This window comes from Bos taurus, chromosome 6, assembly GCF_002263795.3.
Source record: "Bos taurus isolate L1 Dominette 01449 registration number 42190680 breed Hereford chromosome 6, ARS-UCD2.0, whole genome shotgun sequence".
Classification (NCBI taxonomy): domain Eukaryota; kingdom Metazoa; phylum Chordata; class Mammalia; order Artiodactyla; family Bovidae; genus Bos; species Bos taurus.
The window spans coordinates 76778880-76803963 of NC_037333.1; the positions used below are offsets into that span (position 1 = coordinate 76778880).

Here is a 25084-nt window from a genome sequence, read left to right on the forward strand (position 1 = left end):
TGTTGCAGCACATAGTTAGTATTTAGTTGTTAGAGAATTTAAAAGTAAATCAGAAATTATTTTCCTGCCAAACTGAATAGAATTTACTAGAATTATGAGTCTTCTCTGAGGTAGTATCAATAATTACAGACACTTTTTTTCCTCTGCATGAGTCAGTAAAAATACTCGACATTTTTAGGAACATCATATCTTTCAAGATAAATCTTCAAAGTTTAGCTTCTTTTGTTTGTTTGTTTTGTGTGAAGGAGTATTGTGAGTTAATCAACACTAAATCAACCTGAGAAAGCACATTTTTACTGTGCTTTGCCAGTGATTTACTTTGTGTTAATTTTTACCTTTCATTACTTGTAATCTAGAACAAACCAAGTTTATAAACTCTAAAGATGATGAAGGACATCCAGGGTAGAATCACATTTTAAAAATGCAAAGCCAGCTAAGTGTGTCATGCATTTGACTATGTGTATTCTCACATCCTGTCATTTGTATTTATGGAAAAATCTTTATATTTGAAAACTAACTTTAATAGGTGGTGCACTGTTAAAGAATCTACTTGCTAATGTAAGAGACACAAGAAATGTAGGTTTGATCCCTGGGTCAGTAATGACCTCTGGAGCAGGAAGTGGCAACCCACATCAATACTCTTGCCTGGGAAATCCTATGGACAGAGGAGCCTGGCAGGCTACAGTCCATGGGGTCCCAAAGAGTCAGACATGACTGAACACAGCATATACATTAAAAATTCTAACATTTTGGTGATTACTTTTCTCATTTCTTCTGTTTCTAGTCTTTTATACATACAATCAAATTTTAATATGAACTGAAATATGAAAATTATAATATTCCCAGCTGTACACAGAAGTACAGGAAAAAATCTTAACATGCTTAGAGTCCGTTTCATTGTAAAATATATTCAGTGCTTTTATTTCACCTTTCACTATTTTTAATTCTTTGGCATTGAAATCCAGTATTTCCATGAGGTCCATGTTTCCAAGTCTATTGCTAACATACTTGCCCTCCTACAAATAATATCATAGTAGTTTATGATAGATCACAATGTCAAAAAGATCACAAGGTCACACTGATCTTGGTCTAATTTTTTGCTCTGTTGAAAGAAATAAGAAATTCAGTTTGGCTCCAAATTTTGGAGAGAGGATAATGTTATTCAAACCAGTGAAGTGGCTCAGCTATGTCTGACTCTTTGCTATCCTATGGACTGTAGCCCACCAGGCTTCTCCATCCATGGAATTTTCCAGGCAAGAGTACTGGAGTGGATTGCCATTTCCTTCTCCAGGTGTTATTCAAAACAATAGTTTAAATATTTACTCATGATATCTAATTAGTGCTATTTATAATTGTTATTTTAAAACCATAATATTCCTTTGGTATCAAGTTTATGTTATGGGGACCAGTGAACAACTAGGTATATATTTAGACAGATCTGTGTTCTTTGAACTTAGTTTTAGACACACTGACTAGGATAGCTTAGGAATACTTTAAATCTATTCTGTGAGTACCAAATTTAAATAGTGAAGATAAATATTAAAATTAAGTTAGAAAGCCTCACTACTGATGATAATAGTCTTGAAATAAAAGTCAAATAAAACGTTGGAATGCTCTTATGTTGTCCTTGCTGTTATATAGTTGTGTCATATGAACTTATTAAAGATTATTTCACTTTATAATATTTTTGGATCCATTTTTCTTACTGAAGGTATGGATGTGTGTGTGTGTGTGTGTGTGTACCTGTGTGTACATGTGCATGCATACTTTTGGGCAGAAGGCACAGTGGTTTGTGGGGAAAATGTGTATGTGGTTTCAACTGCCTGTTTTTCTCCAAAGTAAGAAGAGATGTATGAACAGGTACAGGTTAGAGTCCTTTAAGGTTAGGGCTACCAGCTGCCTGGGGAGCCCTAGGACAAATATTTTTGTAAACCTGAGTGTTAAAATTTCTACCCCACCAATACTAAAATGTTGGTAATACCAGGAGATCTTGCTTATTAGCACTGAATGAACTAATGGACCAGGTCCCTTGATAAAATTTAGTCTTGGTTCCAGTCAAAAAAAAAAAAAAAAAAAGCCCTTATAACATCAGAGGATCCCCAAATGAGGATATACTTCGCTCTATAAGCCTCCATGGTTTTGGTATTGATGATGATTTTTCCAACTGTAATAGAATCTGCATATTGCTTTTCCAATATTTAGGACCCACCAGAACCCTGGGGTGTGTTAGCATGTGTGTTACATCATCCTAATGTGGTTCATGTGGCCTTTGGATCAAGTTTTTGATCTATTCTGGGATGTGTGACATTGGGGATATTATTTTACCTCCTTGATTTCTACCTTGTAGAAGGGGAATACAAATAGTAACTGCTTCTCGATTATGTTAAATAACAGAATGCATATAAAGTGATTAGTTCTGTATCAGGGACATAGTAAGCGCTCAGTATTATTGAAATCAACTAATTGTCATTGACACTCCTGAGATGTTGTCCGACTGCTTGAAGAGTAAACTTACAGTACTATTCATAACTATTCATTGTAGACCCTAAACCTATAAAATTAATGTGTCCATAACAGTAGGTAAGGTGTTTACCTCAGGATTAATCATATATTCTTATATGAATATATAATAAAAATAAAGTAATTCAGTTTTGAAATATAGAGAGGTATTTGGGTATCACAAGTATTAAAAAAAAGCCCTCATAATGGCACCCCACTCCAGTACTCTTGCCTGGAAAATCCCATGGACGGAGGAGCCTGGTGGGCTGCAGTCTATGGGGTCGCTAATAGTCCGACACGACTGAGTAACTTCACTTTCACTTTTCACTTTCATGCATTGGAGAAGGAAATGGCAACCCACTCCAGTGTTCTTGCCTGGAGAATCCCAGGGACGGGGGAGCCTGGTGGGCCGCCGTCTATGGGGTCACACAGAGTTGGACACGACTAAAGTGACTTAGCAGCAGCATACCTCATATACTAATACTTTGCATAATTAAATCCTATGTCTAAGATAAGAACATACAAACTTGTGCTTTCTTTTCTGTCATGCCAAGATTTTTAAGCATTCCCATATTTGCCTGATTCGCTCCCAGTATCACTTCAGGCATGCTTCTTCATCAATTGAATTTATTTCAAAACTAATTAATGATATATTCCAATAAAATCTTTCACCAGCATCCTCCCATTCCCACCATATTTAATTATTTTAAAATCAAGACAAATAACAATTTGATATAAGATCATCACTATTCAGAACTGGTCAGGCTTCTTCCTCAATGTAAGCAACTCAGCAAAGCAGTTTTCCTCACAGCCTGGAGTCTTGCAGTTTTATCCTCCCAGTGTTTGTGTTGCATAAAGTCTGACCGAAATGTAAGTTAGTCCTTGTGTCTCACTGACATGATGACATAAAGGAGAAAAATGGCATAATTAGCTTTTTGTATCTTGTACATTTTTTTCTTTGAACATATTTATGTTCTAAAACACTTACTTTCATTGGAAATATATGAGTTTCTGTTATAAAGCGATGCAAATCAATGCATACTCAAATAGGTTACCAAGATATATGCCATTGACACATTAGATTTCCTCTTTTCTACAGTTTCAAAAATCATTACTTTATGATTCAATTTAGAAGACATCTGAGTAAGTACTTAGTATCTAACATTGTGCTAGAGGCTTCAGGGATTTGCAAGGAAGTATAAAAATGCTTCTTGCAATCAAGGAACTTCAATAAGATGTATATGATTAAATGTTAAAATATATGATGAGCATGAAAGTGAAGTCATTCACTCGTGTCCGACTGTTTGCAACCCTATGGACTGTAGCCTACTAGGCTCCTCCGTCCATGGAATTTCCAGGCAAGAGTGGGTTGCCATTCCCTTCTCCAGGGGATCCTCCCAACCCAGGAATCGAACCCAGGTCTTCCACATTGCAGGCAGATGCTTTACCTTCTGAGCCACCAGGGAAGGCCATGATGAGCATCAGATCAGATCAGATCAGATCAGTCGCTCAGTTGTGTCCGACTCTTTGTGACCCCATGAACCGCAGCACGCCAGGCTTCCCTGTCCATAGATATTAATACCATACAAGGTCAGAGTTGAAAGAGATCAGAATGATTTAGATATTTGAAGATGATTTCATTGCATATTAAACCTGTAAATTTGTGAAGCTTATGAAGAATATTGGAAAACTGATAATGGTTTAGTTGTTTTATACTTTTTGGACAAGAGAGAGACTAGATAGAGCTTCAAACTTTATATCTTCTACCAAAGCATTTAGCTAAAAGCTGTTTATAGAAGGAAACAAAATGTGCTTTTCTGTCTATTATTTTCCCTGGGCATTTCTTGATCTACTTGTTAATAAATAATGAAGCCTAGAGACAGTCTAGTACTTGATGGCAGAAGTGGAGTTAATGGTAAGATCACAGGCTTTGATGTAAACAATGTGATTTTGGCTCTTAATTTTGATACTTACTACCTTTCCAATTTTGGAAAACTTATTTAATATCATCATGTCTCTTTTTTCATACATAAATAGTATTTCATGGTAGTTGTGAGAATTAAATAAGTAAGTGAAAAGTACTTAGCAAAAAGTCTGGCACACAACACACCTCAACACATACAAATTTAGCTCTATGTTAAACTAAGAGCCTGGTTTAAGATCTTTGTAATCATATGAAACCAGATCTGGTTTTTTCATCTCTATGAAGAGAACAATAGTGATTTACCAAGGTGTTTCAAAGGATTGAAACATTGGTATTTTGAAATTGGCCATGGAGTGTGTATGTACGTGCAGTGGTGGCAGGAAGAGAATGTTTTGCCATGGAAATTGATAAACACTTCAAATTAGAGATCCTTATTTTTTTCAAGAGTTGACTTACAAGCACACTGCTGGATAAAAGAAACATACTATTAAAGAATCACTGTAAAAACTATGATACAACTGTAATGCAGTGTTTCAGTTTAGTATTTACAAGTACGTTGAAACCAGCCAGGAATGTCAAGGAAGAATATCTCCTTTGAAAAGAAGTAATGTCTATATTGAGGATTTGCCATGTGATAAGTGAGGACAACAGTTTCTGAAACAGAAGGAAATAACCTATGTGAGGTTCTAAAGCTAAGAGAGAATTGTTCTTTCAAACAGCTGAGTTAATTGGGGCTTGGTCTTAGACTTCTATGGAGATAGAGATGTTAGGAAAGGAGAGGTTGCAGAAGTAAAATAAAGATCAGGGAAGGACTTAGCCATGGTTAGAAGATTGACTTTTAACGTTATTCCATGTTAAAGTATAATAATCCAGCCTTATTCATGAGAATCATCTTTATAATAGTTATGAAATTTATTATTTGCAATTTTAAGCAGTTCCACAATCTGTGGTAATTCATAGCCATCTATGTGGTATAGTCATTCACCCATCTCTACATAATTATGATCTATTTTTCATTCTTTTGTATTATATATTTTATTTTTTTAAATGGAAGACTTTATGAAATTAAATATATGCATATCTGAGTTATACCTGATAATATTAACTCTCAAAATTAGAAAATGAAGTTAGTTTGGTATGACTTTCCTAGGAACCTCTGTAAGTGGTAATTCTATTTTATACCTGTTTCAGTTTTGCTAGGAAGAAATATTAACCTCAGAATTGTGTTATTTTTGGGGTTCACTCTTCTGAAAAAAACTCAGCTAATGCTTTCTTTCACATTCACTAAAGAGCATATTAGTGATCACCACTGTTAGATCGTTAACTAACCTGGGCTGCTTCTTGCCTGGCCAACCACCCTGAATTAAAAATAAATAAATAAATAAAAATCTGCCTTGGTTTCTTTTCATTATATTTTGAATTTGGAACACTAGTTTCTTCCTGATCATATTTATTTTATAATAGTTTTACAAGCATTTATCTTGTTATAGAAAGGAGAAAAAAAAATAAAAGTGAAGGACTTCTGTCTCCTGTAATTTTGCCCTACTTTATACAATGCCACCTATACATCAAGAACTAGACTTCTTGTCTGTTTTATTTTGAATAATAAGGAACCAGTTCATTATTTTTGTCCTGTGATGCACTACCACTCTTAAAAACTTCTATGACTCAACCATAAAGGAGTGTATCTTTTAAAATATTTCTGGAAAAATGATCAGCATATCAGCTGTCAAATGGTAATGCTAGGGAAGATTTAAAAAATAGTGCACAGATGTATTAGGAACTGTGCATATTTAGATGAGTTTAAAATGTAAAAGTGGGGATTCCATATTTAAAGTTTCTGAAAATTGTTCAATACAATCTTGATATAAAGAGTCATTGGGTAAATTATGAATTCCTGGATGGCTCAGTGGTAACGAATCCCCCTGCCAATGCAGGAGACTCTATTCCTGGGTCTGGACAGTTTCCTGGAGAAGGGAATGGGTACCTACTCCAGAATTCTTGTCTGGGAAATCCCGTTGACAAAGGAGCCTGGCAGGCTACAGTCCATGGGATTGCAAAAGAGTTGACTTAAGACATGACTTAGCCACTGAGCAACAACAACAAACTGAAAAGTTAGGTAAATGTAAAATCATTGCAGAAACAATTCATAGTCTGCTTTCTGCTGTGTTATTTTCCAAGTAAAGTATATACCATTTTGTTAGCATTATTAAATGAAAATAATTGGAATGAAATCAACAGTATGCAATATATTATTTAATAGGAATTGAACTTTGTAGTAAAGATATCCCTAATTTTCCCAGAGAGAGGGGATTTAAAATAGTTTATTAATTCACTTTGATATTTTGAAAAGTTAGGAAATTCTTAAGAGGAGGAACCTTGTGGTTGGGGTTTAATCTTTTTAATCTTATCTGTAATTAAATATTAATTATAAAACACTTGTCTTTATATATAGTACCTTATGGAACCTGGAAAATCTGGTTTCTTTGAATTTTTATGTATAGTTCTAGGTCTTCATTTTGCAGGAAGAAAAAATACTGCTAAAACTTTCATATTTGGATGGAATATCTGTCTACTCTGAAGTGCCAGAAAAAGCCTTAAATGACGTGTGATGTGCTGCTAGTCATCTAATGAGGCATTGAGTGCAATGTGATTATGACTACATTACATGGGTACTGTGGATACTGGTTTCTCAAATGAATCAAAAAAGTTTCCAGGACCTGCAAGTACTGAAATAGTGCTGCTGCTAAGTCGCTTCAGTCGTGTCCGACTCTGTGCCACCCCATAGACGGCAGCCCGCCAGACTCTGTGATCCCTGGGATTCTCCAGGCAAGAACACTAGAGTGGGTGGCCATTTCCTTCTCCGATCCATGAAAGTGAAAAGTGAAAGTGAAGTTGCTCAGTCATGTCCGGCTCTTCTCGACCCCATGGACTGCAGCCTACGTCTGTCCATGGGTATTCTCCTGGCAAGAATATGAGAGTGGGTTGCCATGCCCTCCTGGAGGGGATGTTCCCGACCCAGGGATCGACCCAGGTCACTGGCCAACAGCAAATGTAATGGAGACAGCATTGTGATTGCAGATAAAACAGACTGTATTTGTCCATTTAGGGTGGACTTTTACTCATTTGCTTCAAGATAATTTTGACTTTCCTTGAAATAAATGGAAGTTATAGACTTGTTGGTATCTTTTATTATCCATGTGGTGTCTGCATGAAAGAAGAAGCAAGTAGATTTCAGGAAGTTTCCATAGCAGTAACAGATGCAATCAAACCGGCCAATATTGGGAATTATTGTTCCATAAGTAATTGTGGTTGGTTTCTAACTTTGATTTTATTCAGTCTAATAACAAGTATTGCTCTAGAGATAATTGTTGATGGTTGCAGACACTGATTTCATTCAATTAAGCTGGTAACCTTTTTAAGAAACTGCCTGGGAGAAAGCCAAGAATTCCAGTCAACTGATTTCTAGGGGAAGTGAATTGCAGTTGTCTTAGCCTAGAAAATGTTCCAGGTAGACCACAGCTGTGTTAATTAACCTTTTCTTTAAACTACCTTCTCTACACAGAACTCCAGATGAGCAACATAGCTGAGGACCATGTTATCTGGATTCAGATTTTGCTCAGAGTGATTATAAAGTTGGTAAGACTTATAAAATATGTTTGAGACATATACTAAGAGTGTGAAGGATGGTCTGTCTTTGTAAATCACATCAAAATTCAGATTCTCCCTCCTTTCTTCCTTTCTAAAAATCACTGATGTGTGTATTCAACAAAAGCAGAACCAGTGTGTATTATACAAAGGTTTGCTTTCTTTATGTCAAATTATAAATCCATAATGATAGATAATATGGTTGGAAGACATTGGAAACCTGGTCTGACATACTTTTTCTTAATGAAATGTAGAAATATTGGAGTAGTATAATTGGCTTATGACTAATGTGGACAATACTGAAACTTTGCTGTTTATATCTTTTTTGTTTCCCGGAATGGGAGAGTAAAAAATTCTTTGTGTTGAAAGTATACATTATATCTGGGGAAAAATGTTTCTTTAAATAAATGAAGCCTTTTGTGTAGGTACCAATGCAAAAGTCATAGGTCCCAGTGACCATGTGTGTCAATAAAAGGCATTTATGTGTCATAGCTACACCTAGTCATCTATGAAGTTATATTGTCCATCAAACTAGTAAGAGGCAGGGAAGTATTAATGTGATTCCACAACCATCCATCCTTGCCTAGGTAAGGTAGGAAGAAAACTGATAAACTCTTCAAAATATACTCATTTGAGTGATCTTTATATACAGAATCAGTTCAGTTTAGTTGCTCGGTTGTGTCTGACTCTTTGCGACCCCATGAGTTGCAGCACGCCAGGCTTCCCTGTCCATTACCAACTCCTGGAGATCACTCAAACTCATGTCCATCGAGTCGGTTTGAGCTAAGTTTTATTAACTGTATCAACCTGATTAATATTTTTATATTTTTGAACAAATAGAATCTACCAAAGAACAACTTGCTAAAAAAAAAATATTCCTGACATTGCTATTGATACTGGGTTTTAGTAGGTGAAGATTCATCATCTGCTGATGATATTCAGGTTCACAATTAAAAAGATTATGTCCAAGATGATTTTGATTGATTGACTTTTCCCTGGCTCATGGCCAGGGTTGCCGCATATGTGTATGGCAACCCACTCCATTACTCTTGTCTGGAAAATCCCATGGACAGAGGAGCCTGGTAGGCTGCAGTCCATGGAGTCGCTAAGAGTTGTGCACGACAGAGCGACTTCACTTTCCCTTTTCACTTTCATGCATTGGAGAAGGGAATGGCAACCCCCTCCAGTGTTCTTGCCTGGAGAATCCCAGGGACGGGGGAGCCTGGTGGGCTGCCGTCTCTGGGGTCGCACAGAGTCTGACACGACTGAAGTGACTTAGCAGCAGTAGCAACAGGCTGTATCTTTTAGGTTTTGCTCTAACTCATGACAGCAGCAGTTATTTCCTATCTTCCTGGGCTGAATAAAAGGAGGAGAGTAGTTAATAAGGTGACTTTGAACAGTGACAGAGGAATGTAGTGGGTATATGTTATGCTGTAAACAAGTTCTAATCTCTCTAAGAGTTGTAAGTAATATAAGATAAAAAGTATAAATCAGAAGTTTTTGCTCGGGGAGGGAAAAGTGAGATAATTGGCTAAAATGGACAAGTTTTGAATTTTACCAGCCTTAAACATGATGAGAAGTTTAATTCAAACTGGCTTTTGAATTAAAGCAATATAGCATACTGTGGGGGTCAGTCAATTCCAGTAAGTGGGCGGTACTGGCACACATAATAAGATAATGTGAAAAATTAACTACAACCCAAGATTTTTGACCTTCAGTGCAACTTCAAAGTTGAAAGAGATTAACTTAAAATAATGATCTTTTTAATTTGCATTTTGGAATTTATCTTTTCCTTAGTTCTTGCAAAAGCACATTGATGCACATAGATATTTGGGATATTATCTATAGTGGTATAAAATTAATAAGGAATTTTATCATATTACCTTTTCAATTTTACATCTTTTAGTCTTTATGTGTTTCTAGAATTCTTCTTTGGGTAGTTACAATTTGATAACAAATCCAAAAGTAATTTGTAGCATTTCAGGTTAAGTTTTTATTTTGTAATGAATAGATTTTCAGAAAGTTTGTCTGGTCTTCCTCCTTCATGCCTCTGCTAGTCGCCTGGCACAACTATATCCAAAGGGCTTGGACTCGATTCTTCACGTTTTTTCTGACTCAGGACTACTTTAGAAAGAGCTCTGTTTTCTAGGCTTTTCCTGTGCTTCACTACAATATTACCTTTAAAAAGTGCATTTAGGGATACTTTAGAAAGATTAAATTGTACTCATACATATTCATAAGGCAGAATAAAGAGCTGACTCTTATTTGGGGTGACTTTTAGAGAGTAGGGATTCTAGACTCTTAAGAAGATGCCATTCAGTTTTAACATACTTTTGTAGGAAAGGAGATTTGTTATATATTGCTTTGATTCACTAAATCTTTACTGGATGTTTTTGGACATATTTGGACAAGCATTCATGACTGGAAAATCCCACAGATGGAGGAACCTAACGGGTTACAGTCCATAGGGTCGAAAAGAGTCGGACACGACTGAGTGTCCAAACACATAGGCTCGTGTGAACTAGGACAAGCATTTGTGGGCAGGGAATGTTCTACAGTGGATTTTATACTGTGATTTTTCTTACATACAATTTACAGACTGTTCTAAAAATATAGGGATAAAGATTCTCCCTTTATCTTTAAAAAAAGGAAGTAGTTTTTCTACTATAGTTGCTCATTCTTATAGAATGAAATAGTTTTATATATAAGAATAATCTAATCATTCCAAAAATATTTTATGCTTGACAAAAATTTTATTGATCCGAATTGGGGCTTCCCTGATTGGCTCAGATAATAAAGAATCTGTATGTAATATGGGAGACCTAGGTTCAATCCCTGGCTTGGGAAGATTCCTTTGAGAAAGGAATGGCTACCCACTCTAGCATTCTTGCCCGGAGATTTCCATGGACAGAAGAGTCTTGTGTGCTGCAGTCCATGGGGTCACAGAGAGTCAGATATGATTGACACTTTCACTTTCACATTGTAGTCCGCTAATTAAAGTAAGCCATAGGCTAGTGTCAGTGCCTTTGTTTTTAATAATAAACTCATAGAAACATTACTGCTGTAGAACAATGGAGAGTTAGTGTTCAGAATTGTATGTTCATTGATGAAAATGTCCTGGACTATTGCTAATAAATGAATTCAGTTTAGTTTTGAATAGTATTTTTGTAAATATTCTTCATTTTGATGTATTGTATTTTGTCTAAGTATTATAATTCTGAGCTCAGTAGCAATTTTGATGTGTTGAATGCCATGTTTTTAAATACATTTAAAAGATTGAAACAAACTCAAACAAGTTACATAAATGAAAGCAATTGCAGTTCTTGTTGGAAAATTAAGGTTTCAACTCTGTTGGAATATATTTTTCATAACCTTTTCTAAAAGCAAACACCCTATACAATAAATTACTGGCGTGTGATATTTAAGAGACATCAATCAGGATTTCTTTTTTTTCAGAGAGGGTCCCAGCTGCAACTTAGCATGAATAAAAATCTCTATCCCTTTCCCTCAGAAAGATTTATATGGTTAAAATATGAGTTATATAGTGAGTTCTTATATCACCACTGATCATCATTGATCTCAGAGACTGGCCAATCTGTAGACTTCGTCCTCATTTCTGCTGTACAGTAGGCCTGAGAAGTTGAGGCAGCCTGGATTTTATTCATTTGCACGTAGAGGGTCAGTTTTCTTATCCTTCTTTACCCTTCAGCATTCCAGTACAGACTAGAAAGAATATTTAAAGTGAGTTGATGTCAGTTTGGTAAAAAAGAAAAATACTGTCCGTCTACTAATACCATGGTTCAATTTAAAAAAAAAAAAAAGGAGGAAAAGGTGTTTTCTTTTCTCTGTCCCTCTCTTACGTACTTGCTCACAGAAACTGAGAGCTACTCAATTAAAAGGCAGGCTGAACATGGACTACGTCTCTCCATCTGTTTCAGTAAAGCATTGTCCACCTCAAATTTGGATAGGGTGTAGAATATTTTAGTTGTCTTCCCTTTTTATTTTGCTACTTTGATTCAAGTATTGTAATTATATAATAAATAGTGTACTGGTATTTTCGGGGAGGTATTGATGGAAATGCTTTTGAAAATACAGACTATTAAGTAAGTTTTGTGGAAGTATATGAGCATGCTCTTTGTCCAAAATCTTGGCAAGAAAATATTGATAACTGATTATTTAAATTATGAATATGTATAATTATTAGTGGCCAACATGCCATTTTTTAATGAGCCCATGTAAATGTTTGATTGATTTCCTAAAACATGGGCTTCACTTTTTAGTCTATAACATTTAGTTTGCTTTCGTTATGAATCCAATGTATTAACTGATCCAAAGGGAAAAAAATAAAGTAGTTTATGGAGAAGTTAATATTGCTTCAGTTCTTTTGAAAGTTATTCATATTTTGAGTGGACAGTGTCCACTTATTAGTGTAAAAGTCACAGGCCTAATATTCCAATTTGAAATCATTGCAGGTAGTCTCTTCTGAATTCAGTTTTTCCCTCTTTGTAGATGCAAGGTAAAGAACTTCATCCCAAGGTTAGCTATCTGTTTTTACTTGCTGATTCACCCAATTTATATCTTCCTACTATCAGGTATGTTTTAGTCTAGGGTCTAATAAAGTATATAAGAATTTGTTGGACTAAGCTATTTTGAGCGAGGTAAATTCTATCGTTTAAGGAAGATATTTGTATATCATTATTTCCTGTGGAAATGCCCTGTGAAATATTTAGCATCAAGTTGCTAGCATACCTTTTTAGTACTTAGTACTAACAGCCTCCTCTAAAGAAAAAGAAATGGCCTTCCTTTTCTTTTTTTCTAGTTGTGTGTGATGTATTAAAATATGACCCATATTTGGGAAAAACATTATGTAAAATTAAATGTTAGACCTGTAGTACATCATTTATTAATTGGCAAGATAATTTCTTGAGAAACACTGCTACAATACTATAGAAAGTGTGACCGAGTTTCTCAGGTAGCAAAAACTATCTTAATTCTTTAAAACAAAGGACATTTATTTGGAGAGCACTCTTGGGAAAATGAATAATTTTGTCAACTCATTCATTATTTGCCCTTTATACTTAGGGCTTTAAGAAGTGAAAGGCAGGTGATAGTATATCCACTGTTTCTTGGTCATTCAGATGGTAACTTGTTCAATTAAAAATTCTTGTTAGGTCAGACATAATGGATTCTTGTTGTTACTTTAGTATTTATTCAATGAAAGGGATCAATATTTTGGGCCTGGGGGAGTAAAAACGGATAAGACACTCTGCAGTAAGTCTCTCTCTTCATTATAAACTTTTGGCTGGCAGGTGCAGTGTCTGCTGTAGGACTTATTTTAATTAGAAGATCAAGGTGGAATAAAAATTCACATATTCTTTTTCTCCCTTTTTAATAGCACATAAGCTTTGTTAGTGCATTTTACATTCTCCTCCCTGTTCTCTTCTCTGTGTGCTCTTTTTAGAAAGGATTTCTAAAAGAGAATTTGAGAACAATAGATCTGATTTTGAGAAATTTAACTATCGTGCATTTGAACTCTGTACAGAGCCCATTTGTTTCGAGTTTGAATAGATTAAATCTTATCGTGGTAATGTACACTCTGGTGGTACCTGATAGGTAGAGAAGTAATCATTCTTCATTAGCATAGTCACCTTTGCCAAGTTTTAAATGTATCTTTGTTTAAATTTAATGAAACTGATTTGTGATTTTTCTGAAGCATGGCATTAAATAAAGCTATAATAAATTCTATTTTGCTTTGCTAGTTGAAGTACTTTCCAAATATGGCCTAATGCTCTATTCAAGTAATAATGTCATTTGCAGAACAAGCTGTCAAATTTGACTTGCTCTAAATTTGGCAAGAGCCAGTATTTAAAAAATTAAACCAAAATGCAAGTCCTTGCCATTCTGCAGCAAAACCTTACTCAGACCATTACATTCAATCTAATAGATGATTTATTAACTTGCCATTTAATTCATCTAAGTAAAAGATTTAAATGAGATCATCGATCTGAGAGCTGGCACGAACCTTTCCAAATCCTTTAGTTCTGCTCCCTGGTTTTACAAATGGAGAAACTGAGACCAGGAGAAATTAAGTGGCATGCCTAAAATTACATAGCAAATTGTTGCCAGGAAAACCCGATTCCGTCAACCGAGTCTTCTTTTCAAATCATCATGTCAAAGAGATTGGTTGCTGTTTATAAGAAACAATAATGGTTTAAAATTTATTTATGTGAGGACTTCCTCGGTGGTCCTGGGGTTAAGACTTTGTCTTCTAATGCAGGGGGTGTGGGTTCGATCCCTGGTGGAGGAGGTAAGGTCCCAAATGCCCTTTGGCCATATATAATCAAAATATAAAGCAGAAGCAATATTATAACAAATTCAATAAAAATTAAAAATGGCCCACATCAAAAAAAGAAATATGTAAGCCAGTTTGTCTTCAGATCCCAATTTACTTAGAATTACCACAGTACAAATAATTTAGACATGTGCAGCTTGCAAAAACCATCATATTTAAGGGTCAGAATATGTAAAGAATAAAGGTTAGAGGCTCAGAAATGTTAGGTATACCCTATAAGACTAAATTTAAAATTATAGGCTCTTGAGTGCAGGGCCTCTTCCTGAGTGCAGGTTTACTTCCATGTCTTTATACAAGAAAACCTTTAGGGGTAAAATTCTAACAGGATGTTGTTGTATGACTGATTGAACTCCATAAAGAGTGAGAATTTGAGAAAATGTTACTTGTGACTAGCACCAATATTTCCCATATGGGAATCACATTATTTGTATCACTTTTCAGTTAATCTTCTTATTAAGAAAAATATTGTTTATCTGACATTAGACATTCCTGGAAACATATCCTTGTCTAATTGTGAAGGTCCTAAGCAACGTAGGAGAGTGGCAGTCATAGTAGTTTAGATTTGCTTGTGAGATAACACTGCATCAGAGGAAAGAAGTTTGAAATACAAAGGCACTTGGAGAGGTTGTCAGGAAATTAATGTTACCCGAAGCGTGTTTTTATTATTGCTGCCAATAGGCAGATGAAATGTAAGAATGGCCAAGAAAATCAGAATGTCCTAAACACCTGCCATTTATAGCAGCTAATACAGTAAAAAAGCAAGCATTTCCTTAAATATGGAATCGAACAATAATTCAAATCCAGGTGTTTAGTATCCAAGTCAGGACTATATAAACTCAAATGCCTTTAGGAGACAAGAATGTAAAATGAAACTGAAATTTATATATGTTGTAAATCTTTGCTCTTACTATGGTATTATATTGATTGTTCAAGTCCTTGATCTTAGACAAAGATTTGACAGAATTGAATGTTACCCAGTTTTACAGATCTCTCAAATGAGGTCATACTATGGCATTAAAAATATAATTATCCTAGGGCTTTTGGTTTCTTAGAGTAAGCATTGTTTAGGTTTTGTTAGTATTTCAGATATTTAAATAAATGGGAAAAGTTTGTGAAATACAATCTATCGTATGTCCATAGCACTTCATGTACACATCATTGTGAAGTAGGTCTTTCTAAGATTGATTTTGTGGCATTTAAGAAAAGAAAGTAAATTACTAAAATCAGAAATGGATGCGGAAATGGAGAAGCCTACTCTTTTCTGAACTCTTTGCTGAAGGCAGCTGCACTGCATCCCATAGCTAACTAATTTATGGTAGAGTATTCACTGCTTTTGAGCTTCAGATTATTCAGAAGCAGCAATCAAGGCCAGCCCAGAATTAATGTGCAAGTGACCTTTCTCAGAACTGGGTCAGAGGAAAACATCACTTATCATTGGAAGAGGTAGATTTTCAGATGTCATGAACTTCTCTTGCCTCTGTTTGAGCTAAATGGTAGAAGGGTTTCCCTTTCATAGATGTTCATTCTCAGTAGAGAATGAATGGGTGATATAGATCCATCTAATTCTGAATTGTTGCTGTTCATTTGTGTGACGTTTAATGCAAAGCCATAGGGAAGAAAGTGATGTGTGCATTTAAAAAAGGACTTTTCAGTGCATATTAAGTTTACCATTAGAGGTGAAAATACATTGTTTTTTAAGTGCTTGATATTTGTGAGATCTTCAAATACAAGAACGAATTCATTCAAGTCCAGGTAGTTTGAATATGTGGGAATTATTTGGAACATCTGATTTCTCTAAGTAACGGTATCTCATAGGACACTAAAACATTTAACTTTCTCATATAAATTTGTGCTTATGCTAAAATAGAGCTTCTAGAGTTTCAAAAATGATATGGTTTTATGATACTAAGTTTAAAATTTTTGTGTTCATTTTTTTGATTTCTGTGACAAACTTAAAATGTTAATGAAAAAACTATGCCTGGAAGCAGAAGTATGTTCAGAAGTCATGATTTAAAAATAAGCAAAGAGAGTGAATCTAAAAAAAGGGGGAGGTAGGGTAATAACTTACATTTTTCAAATGAAATTAAAGTAATTGGTAAGATTAATGTTGCATTCATGTGTATAAATCAAATATCTGTGTAAGCCTTGCATTCTGTGTAATGAGGGCTTTGGATAGATTTTACTTTTTGAACAGCTTTTTAAAATTAGAAGGTAACAATAACCCTGTGTACGAGACAGCAAAAGAGACACTGATGTATGGAATAGTCTTATGGACTCTGTGGGAGAGGGAGAGGGTGGGAAGATTTGGGAGAATGACATTGTAACATGTAAAATATCATGTAAGAAACGAGTTGCCAGTCCAGGTTCGATGCACGATACTGGATGCTTGGGGCTAGTGCACTGGGACGACCCAGAGGGATGGTATGGGGAGGGAGGAGGGAGGAGGGTTCAGGATGGGGAACACATGTATACCTGTGGTGGATTCATTTTGATATTTGGCAAAACTAATACAATTATGTAAAGTTTAAAAATAAAATAAAATTAAAAAAAATAAATAAATAAAATTAGAAAACAATGCAGTCATGATTTTCATGAAAAAAAAAAAAAAAAAAAAAAAACCTGTTCTAACATTTCTCCAAACAGCTTGGGATACACTGCTAGTGAGAATACTACAGACTTTTAAGTCTGGCCTCTACAGACTTTTAAGATGAGATGGTAACTAAAATCATCATGGATACAGCTATAATCCTAATTAATACTTAGAATGAAAAGTAGATTTTGAATAACTTTAACTGTCAGTCATATTGAATTTATTTTGATATTATTAAGATAGGACTCTTCATTTAAAGTAAATTAGGGAGATTTTGTGTAATCAAATGCCCACTGAAGAGCATTCAGACTGCTGTATAAAGTATATTCTTCATAGACAGTAAGTTGAAAATAAATAAACTTTGCTCTAAACTATTATATGGTATTCTGGAGTGATTTTTTGGGTTGACGAAGTTCTATAACATCTTATGGAAAAACCCAACCAAATTTTATGGTCAATCCAATAATATATTTTGGATTCTATTGTCTACTGTCTAGATTTGCTTCCTTCCCAAACATGCTACCTGTTTGAGTAAGTTACTGTCTCAAGTCTCAATATCCTCAGCAATATACAGGAGATAATGAGAAAAACTACTTTTGGCGGGACTTGGGGCTGGAATGGAGAGGGGAATGGCAAACCACTTCAGTATTCTTGACTTGAGAACCCCATGAACAGTATGAAAAGGCAAAAAGTTAGGACACTGAAAGATGAACTCCCCAGGTTGGTAGGTGCCCAATATGCTACTGGAGGTAAGTGGAGAAATAACTCCAGAAAGAATGAAGAGATGGAGCCAAAGGGAAAACAATACCCAGTTGTGGATATGACTGTTGGCAGAATTAAAGTCCAATGCTGTAAAGAGCAGTATTGCATAGGAACGTGGAATGTTAGGTCCATGAATTGAAGGCAAAGTGGAGGTGGTCAAACAGGAGGTGGCAAGAGTGAACATCAACGTTTTAGGAATCAGTGAACTAAAATAAACTGGAATGGGTGATTTTAACTCAGATGACCATTATATCTACTACTGTGGGCTGGAATCCCTTAGAAGAAATGGAGTATCCATCATACTAAACAAAACAGTCCAAATGCAGTACTTGGATGCAATCTCAAAAACGACAGAATGATCTCTGTTCGTTTCCAAGGCAAACCGTTCAATATCACATTAACCCAAGTCTATGCCCCAACCAGTAATGCTGAAGAAGCTGAAGTTAAATGGTTCTATGAAGTCCTACAAGACCTTCTAGAACTAACACCCAAAAAAGATGTCCTTTACATTATAGGGGACTGGAATGCAAAAGTAGTAAGTCAAGAAATTCCTGGAGTAACAGGCAAATCTGGCCTTGGAGTACAGAATGAAGCAGGGCAAAGGATGATAGAGTTTTGCCAAGAGAACACACTGGTCATAGCAAACATCCTCTTCCAACAGCACAAGAAAAGATTCTATACATGGACATCACCAGATGCTCAATGCAGAAATCCAACTGATTATATTCTCTGCATCCAAAGATGGAGAAGCTCTATACAATTAGCAAAAGCAAGACTGGGAGCTGACTGTGGCACAGACCATGAACTCCTTATTGCCAAATTCAGACTTAAATGGAAGAAAGTAGGGAAACCACTAAAGCATTCAGGTATGGCCTAAATCAAATCCCCTATGATTATACAGTGGAGTGACAAATAGATTAAAGGGATTAGACTTGATAGACTGAGTGCCTAAAGAACTATGGTTGGAGGTTCCTGACACTGTACAGGAGGCAGGGATCAAGACCAACACCTAGGAAAAGAAATGCAAAAAGGCACAATGGTTGCTGATGTGGCCTTACAAATAGCTGTGAATAGAAGAGAAGTGAAAGGCAAAGGAGAAAAGGAAAGATATACCCATTTGAATGCAGAGTTCCAAAGAATAGCAAGGAGAGATAAGAAAGCCTTCCTCAATGGTAAGTACAAAGAAATAGAGGAAAATAACAGAATGGGAGACTAGAGATCTCTTCAAGAAAATTAGAGATACCAAGGGAACATTTCATGAAAAGAAGGGCTCAATAAAGGACGGAAATGGTGTGGACCTAACAGAAGCAGACAATATTAAGAAGAGGTGGCAATAATACACAGAAGAACTGTACCAAAAAGGTCTTCATGACCCAGAAGATCATGATGGATTGATCACTCACCTAGAGCCAGATATCCTGGAATGCGAAATCAAGTGGGCCTTAGGAAGCATCACTGTGAACAAAGCTAGTGGAGGTGATGAAATTCCAGTTGAGCTATTTCAAACTAAAAGATGATGCTGTGAAAGTGCTATACTCAATATGCCAGCAAATTTGGAAAACTCAGCAGTGGCCACAGGACTGGAAAGGTCAGTTTTCATTCCAATCCCAAAGAAAGGCAATGCCAAAGAATGCTCAAACTACCGCACAATTGCACTCATTTGACATGCTAGTAAAGTAATGCTCAAAATTCTCCAAGCCAGGCTTCAGCAGTACATGAACCGTGAACTTCCAGATGTTCAAGCTGATTTTAGAAAAGGTAGAGGAGCCAGAGATCAAATTGCCAACATCCCTTGGATCATTGAAAAAGTAAGAGAGTTCCATAAAAATGTATACTTCTGCTTTATTGAAAACACCAAAGCCTTTGACTGTGTGGACCACAACAAACTCTGAAAAATTCTTCAGGAGCTGAGAAAATCAGGCCACCTGACCTGCCTCTTGAGAAATCTGTATGCAAATCAGGAAACAAAAGTTAGAACTGGACATGGAACAGCAGACTGGTTCCAAATAGGGAAAGTAGTATGTCAAGGCTGTACATTGTCACCCTGCTTATTTAACTTATATACCAGTATATCATGAGAAATGCTGGGCTGGATGAAGCACAAGCTGGAATCAAGATTGCGGGAGAAATATCAATAACCTCAGATATGCAGATGATACCATCCTTATGGTAGAAAGCAAAGAAGAAGTAAAGATCTTCTTGATGAAAGTGAAAGAGGAGAGTGAAAAAGTTGGTTTAGAGCTCAACATTCAGATTATTAAGATCATGGCATCTGGTCCCTTGATTTCATGGCAAATAAATGGGGAAATGGTGGAAACAGTGACAGACTTTATTTTTGGGGTTTCCAAAATCACTGCAGATGGTGTCACTGCAGAGATGAAATTAAAAGACACTTGCTCCTTGGAAGAAAAGTTATGACCAACCTAGGCAGCATATTAAAAAGCAGAAACATTACTTTACCAATAAAGGCCCATCTAGTCAAAGCTATGTTTTTTTCCGGTAGTCATGTATGGATGTGAGAGTTGGACTATAAAGAGAGCTGAGCGCTGAAGAACTGATGCTTTTGAACTGTGGTGTTGGAGAAGACTCTTGAGAGTCCCTTGGACAGCAAGGAGATCAAACCAGTCCATCCTAAAGGAAATCCATCCTGAATATTCATTGGAAGGAGTGATGCTGAAGCTGAAACTCCAATACTTTGGCCACTTGATATGAAGAATTGACTCATTTGAAAAGACCCTGATGCTGGGAAAGATTGAAGGCAGGAGGATAAGCGAACGACAGAGGATGAGATGGTTGGATAGCATCACCAACTCAATGGATATGAGTTTGAGTAAACTCCGGGAGTTTGTGATGGACAGGGAGGCCTGGCATGCTGCAGTCCATCAGGTCACAGAGTTGGACATGACTGAGTGACACTGAGTGACTGAGCTTAACGATGAAAAGTACTTCTTGGGGTGGAGTTGGGCTAGAATGAGGTAGATGGTGCATGTAAATGCTTAGTACAATTTCTGGCATAAATGTTAACTCACTTATTGTTTTGTTTGCTGAAGTTGTTTTTAACAGAGTAAGGACACATGTTGATGCACTCAGAGCCAGATTTTAGTTTCCTTTGTTGAATTTATTTAATTTGGAAAGGAACATAAATATTTAAGTATGACCACTGTCATTAGCCCAAACCTCTCTTTCCTAAGTATCGTATTTGGAGGAAATTGTGCAGTATGTTGTCTTTCTGCAATTAGCAGAGGCAAGGCAGCACTAAGATCCGTGTCCTGTGTATGGAGAAAGCTGGAGTCATGCCTTTGCCTCCATATGAGTGGCAGAGTTGCCACTTTTGTCCCATATGCTTGTCTATCCAGCTGATGTTGCAGATTTATACAAAGGTCCTGTATTTGCTGAAAAATATGCTTGTATGGAAAAGACTTTGTGACATACTTTGTGTCTTTGAATTACTTCCATCTGTTTCTTAGTCAATGTTAAAAGACAAAGAAAAAAAAAAGAGAAGTGGTGTTAGAAAATGGAAGTGTAGTTTCATAAAAACTGTGGTAAAATTTTTGTTTATGACCCATTCCCCACCCTCCACCATGAGACATTTGAGAGGAAAATGGCTGCCACACTCACAATTTCAATTTTACCAATTCACAGCTGTATATAATAAAAGCATTTAGAGGTTTTAAAGAATACCTTTGCTGTTAACTAACATCTATTCCCCCAAATGGAATTTGTGATGCAAGTCTTAAATGGTTCTTTGTTATTTACCTAATATATATTTTAAATGTATTTCCTCCTACGAATATATCTGTTCCTAGGCATAAAGAATGCCATTTTAAGATAAACTGATGTAATATATTTTAGTGGTTTTAAAAATTGTGAAAACTGTGACTTTTTCCGTATAATCTTCAGCAATCTTGACTACAATAAAAGATTCTAAAATAACCTTCATCTTTTTAGTAAAAAGAGAATCTACATGCAACATAATAAAGAGAAATTAAGAAACTTTAAAGTGCATACGTAGCAATATTAGAAGAAAGTTTCTATAATTTGGAAAGATTTGGCAAGAAAAAGTTAAAGTGTGGAAGTCAGAAATATTCGATGACAGAGTTCTGGCAGGAGTGGTTTTTCCCTACCTTTCAACATGAAGAGTCTCTAGCAGTTTAATGAGCAAATATAAAAATGATAAATGTTGGCATTATTATATAAACCACAGGAGAGACTGCTATCTCCACTATGAAATTGAAGAGTTTTAAATCGTATCCGATTAGTGGAAGACAAGAAGGGAAGAATATGTTACAAGCCTTCAACTACATTGCCCCCAAGTTGTAGACATCTAATTCCCCAGGGTACTGCCTTTCCATGAGGGCAGGGCTGTTTATGTTGTGTTTAGCAACTTACACCCAGGGTCTAGCCTAGAACTCCTCAGTAAATGTGTTGAATGAATGACTGTATTTATCAGAATGAATGATTTAAAAACTAACGTGTTTAGGGTTCATAATCTGTCTTCTCTGTATGTTTCTTTTGTTATCGTAGGTGGAGTGCTGGTTAGGGAAGAATACAAGATGGACACTTAGAAATTGGTTCCTGGCTTTGCCCCTCACTGGTTTTGTGACTTTGAATAAGTCAGTTTCTTTTTCTGGGCTCTTTCCTGGAAGACATTGGTCTAGAATTAAAATTAGGAAAATTTTAACCTTCAGACTTGTTTCTTTCCTTCAGCTTTATTAAGATGTAATTTGTGTAAAACATTATGTAATTTTAAGATGTACACCATGTTGATTCGATTCATTGATAAACTACAAGATCATTACTGCCACCCAAAGGAGGTTTTAAATAAGGGTCCATTATATGGTTTAGGGCTACATGTGTGATTGTATTCATCTTCACCCTGGTCCTTAGCCTTCAGAGGATAGGACATCTGTATCTATGTCTGTATTGTCCCACAAACTACATGCTCTCCATACTGCTGGAACTAAGTGTTTATTCCTTTCTGTCAGTATTGCCTGCTGTACTACTTAAGCCTAAACTTCACTCCCTTGCATTATCAGATAACTATATTCTCCGTGACACTACAAGTTTATCTGAAGGTAGGAGTTTTGCCTTTATCAACTTTGAATGGTACCTGTGCTGTGTTACACCTAACGAAATACATTCTTCACTAACAACAAAAAGTACCTTTCGGTAATAATTATTTTTTCAAGAGCATCTGTACCAGCTGAAGGGTATTTGTTTCTAATTTCTCAGGTTGTGCATATACAAGTTCATATTGATAAAGGGTCTGCTACCGTGTCACTGTGTTATCTGAAAGGAAATACCAGGTCTCTAGTTCTTCTCTTTTCTCCAGGCATCACAGAATGTCCTACGGGGTCTACTCAGTCTGCAAAACTGTCTCTAGGTGCTCTTTACAGATTTTAATGAGATCCCTGTTGAGAAGCATGCGGGCTGTAGTGTACTTGAGTTTTCACTACTTCTCTTTGCTTCTGCCCTGTCCACTTGACTCATTTAAACAACCTGCCAGGTTCCTGCAGGGCCTTGTGTTTGAACCATGTCTAGACAGATCAGGGTGAGCATTCAGTTACTTACGTATCTAAAATAAAAGCGATGTCTGTTGGCCTCAGGGGACACTCTGTTGAATCTATTTATTCTCTTAAAAATAGAAGTAGAAAACTAAATAAGGATTTAAGAAGTAGGCATGTGTGTCTCTACATTTTTTATTTAAGCAAAAGGTCTGAGACTGTACCACAGGCCAAAGACAGATGTTAGGGAAAAGACAGTAAGCTGCCATCAGAGTTCATGATAGAAGAGTGTGTGCCCAAAACAGAAAGATAGGAGTTATTCTGCTAAATGAGGAGTAGGTACCTGAGGGCAAAGACTGAGAAAAGAAGTTGATCATCTTACTCAGCAAAACAATCTATTTCAATAAAGGTCCTGATGCTGGGCAGAAAGGAATATATGATTTTTAATATCTTCAAAACGTTGCTGTCCACAACAGAGGGTTCTTTCCTTATCTTAACTTCAGAGCTTTCCTGACCAACTCCGTTAAAAGCAAGTCATCCATAAATTTAGACATTTTAAAGCCATTTATGATTTCAGTCCATACAACTTCTTGGGTTCACATATAATGGTTTCAGTGTAGAGAATATGTCTTTTGTTTGTTATGTATTTACCTCTTTCAAACTTAAAAGAATGGCACTCAGTTCTACAATATGTGGCTATAGTAAATTCCATGTAGTCATGATTTTACAGATCAGATTTTGATTGTATTTATTTTTTTGTTTTTGGCTTTCTGGGCTATATGAAGTAGTTCATTCTTTAATGGAGTTTCCACAGATGTGTTTAAAAGATTATTTTATATCATAGATTTTAGAATTCTTGCTGTTCATTTATAATTCCTTTTAATCAACTTAGGTGGTAACGTATAACTGAGCTCTGAACTTTATTTTATCTTGATATGCCTATTTTTCTTATTTAGACAGTTTTCTCTATTCTTTTTTCAAGCTGACATGTTAGCAAGAAGATATCTCAAATTTAGAAAAAGCTTGCGTTTTATTTTTTCTCTAAAAATTTTTAACCATCAAATCTTAAGCTTATTACTTAACTTTTTAAAATGACAGTGCACTCATCTCTAAAATAGGGATAATATACAAATATTGGATTAGACAAAAAGTTCATCCAGATTTTTCTGTAAGACAACGTAGAAAAATCTGAATACAGTTTTTGGCCAACCCAATAGATACTGGTATATACATAATTTGCAATAATAGGTAATATACATAGCAGATATAACCAATACACATGCTATACATAGTAGATACTGTTGTGAGAATCAAATGATTTGTGAAATAAACTGGAAACTGAAGGACTAAATAAGTTGAAAAGTTTTTTTTTTCTTTTTTAATGTAGCTATTATTAAAAAATAATGTCTGGACATTCAGTTCAGTTCAGTTCAGTTGCTCAGTCATGTCCAACTCTTTGCGACCCCATGAACTGCACCACGCCAGGCCTCCCTGTCCATCACCAACTCCTGGAGTTCACTCAAACTCACATCCATCGAGTTGATGATGCCATCTAGCCATCTCATCCTCTGTCGTCCCCTTCTCGTCCTGCCGCCAATCCTTCCCAGCATCAGAGTCTTTTCCAATGAGTCAACTCTGCATGAGGTGGCGAAAGTATTGGAGTTTCAGCTTCAGCATCATTCCTTCCAAAGAACAACCAGGACTGATCTCCTTTAGAATGGACTGGTGGTAGTGATGCTTTCTAAGGCCCACTTGACTTCACATTCCAGGATATCTTATGCTATAAAGAGCAATATTGCATAGGA

At 35.9% G+C, this 25084-nt stretch overlaps 1 protein-coding gene across 15 annotated transcripts in view; it reads left to right on the forward strand.

Annotated features, from left to right (window-relative positions):
* The window catches only part of ADGRL3 (adhesion G protein-coupled receptor L3), a 936136-nt gene that overhangs the window by 62569 nt on the left and 848483 nt on the right, over positions 1 to 25084 (forward strand). The window contains exon 1 of one of the 15 annotated variants that reach the window (XM_059887333.1): positions 7767 to 8062. The exons of the other annotated variants lie outside the window; for them this stretch is intronic. The gene's annotated coding sequence lies outside the window, so the exon portion shown is untranslated. Of the gene's footprint in view, positions 1 to 7766; positions 8063 to 25084 lie in introns of those variants that run through there. 15 annotated transcript variants of the gene reach the window in all.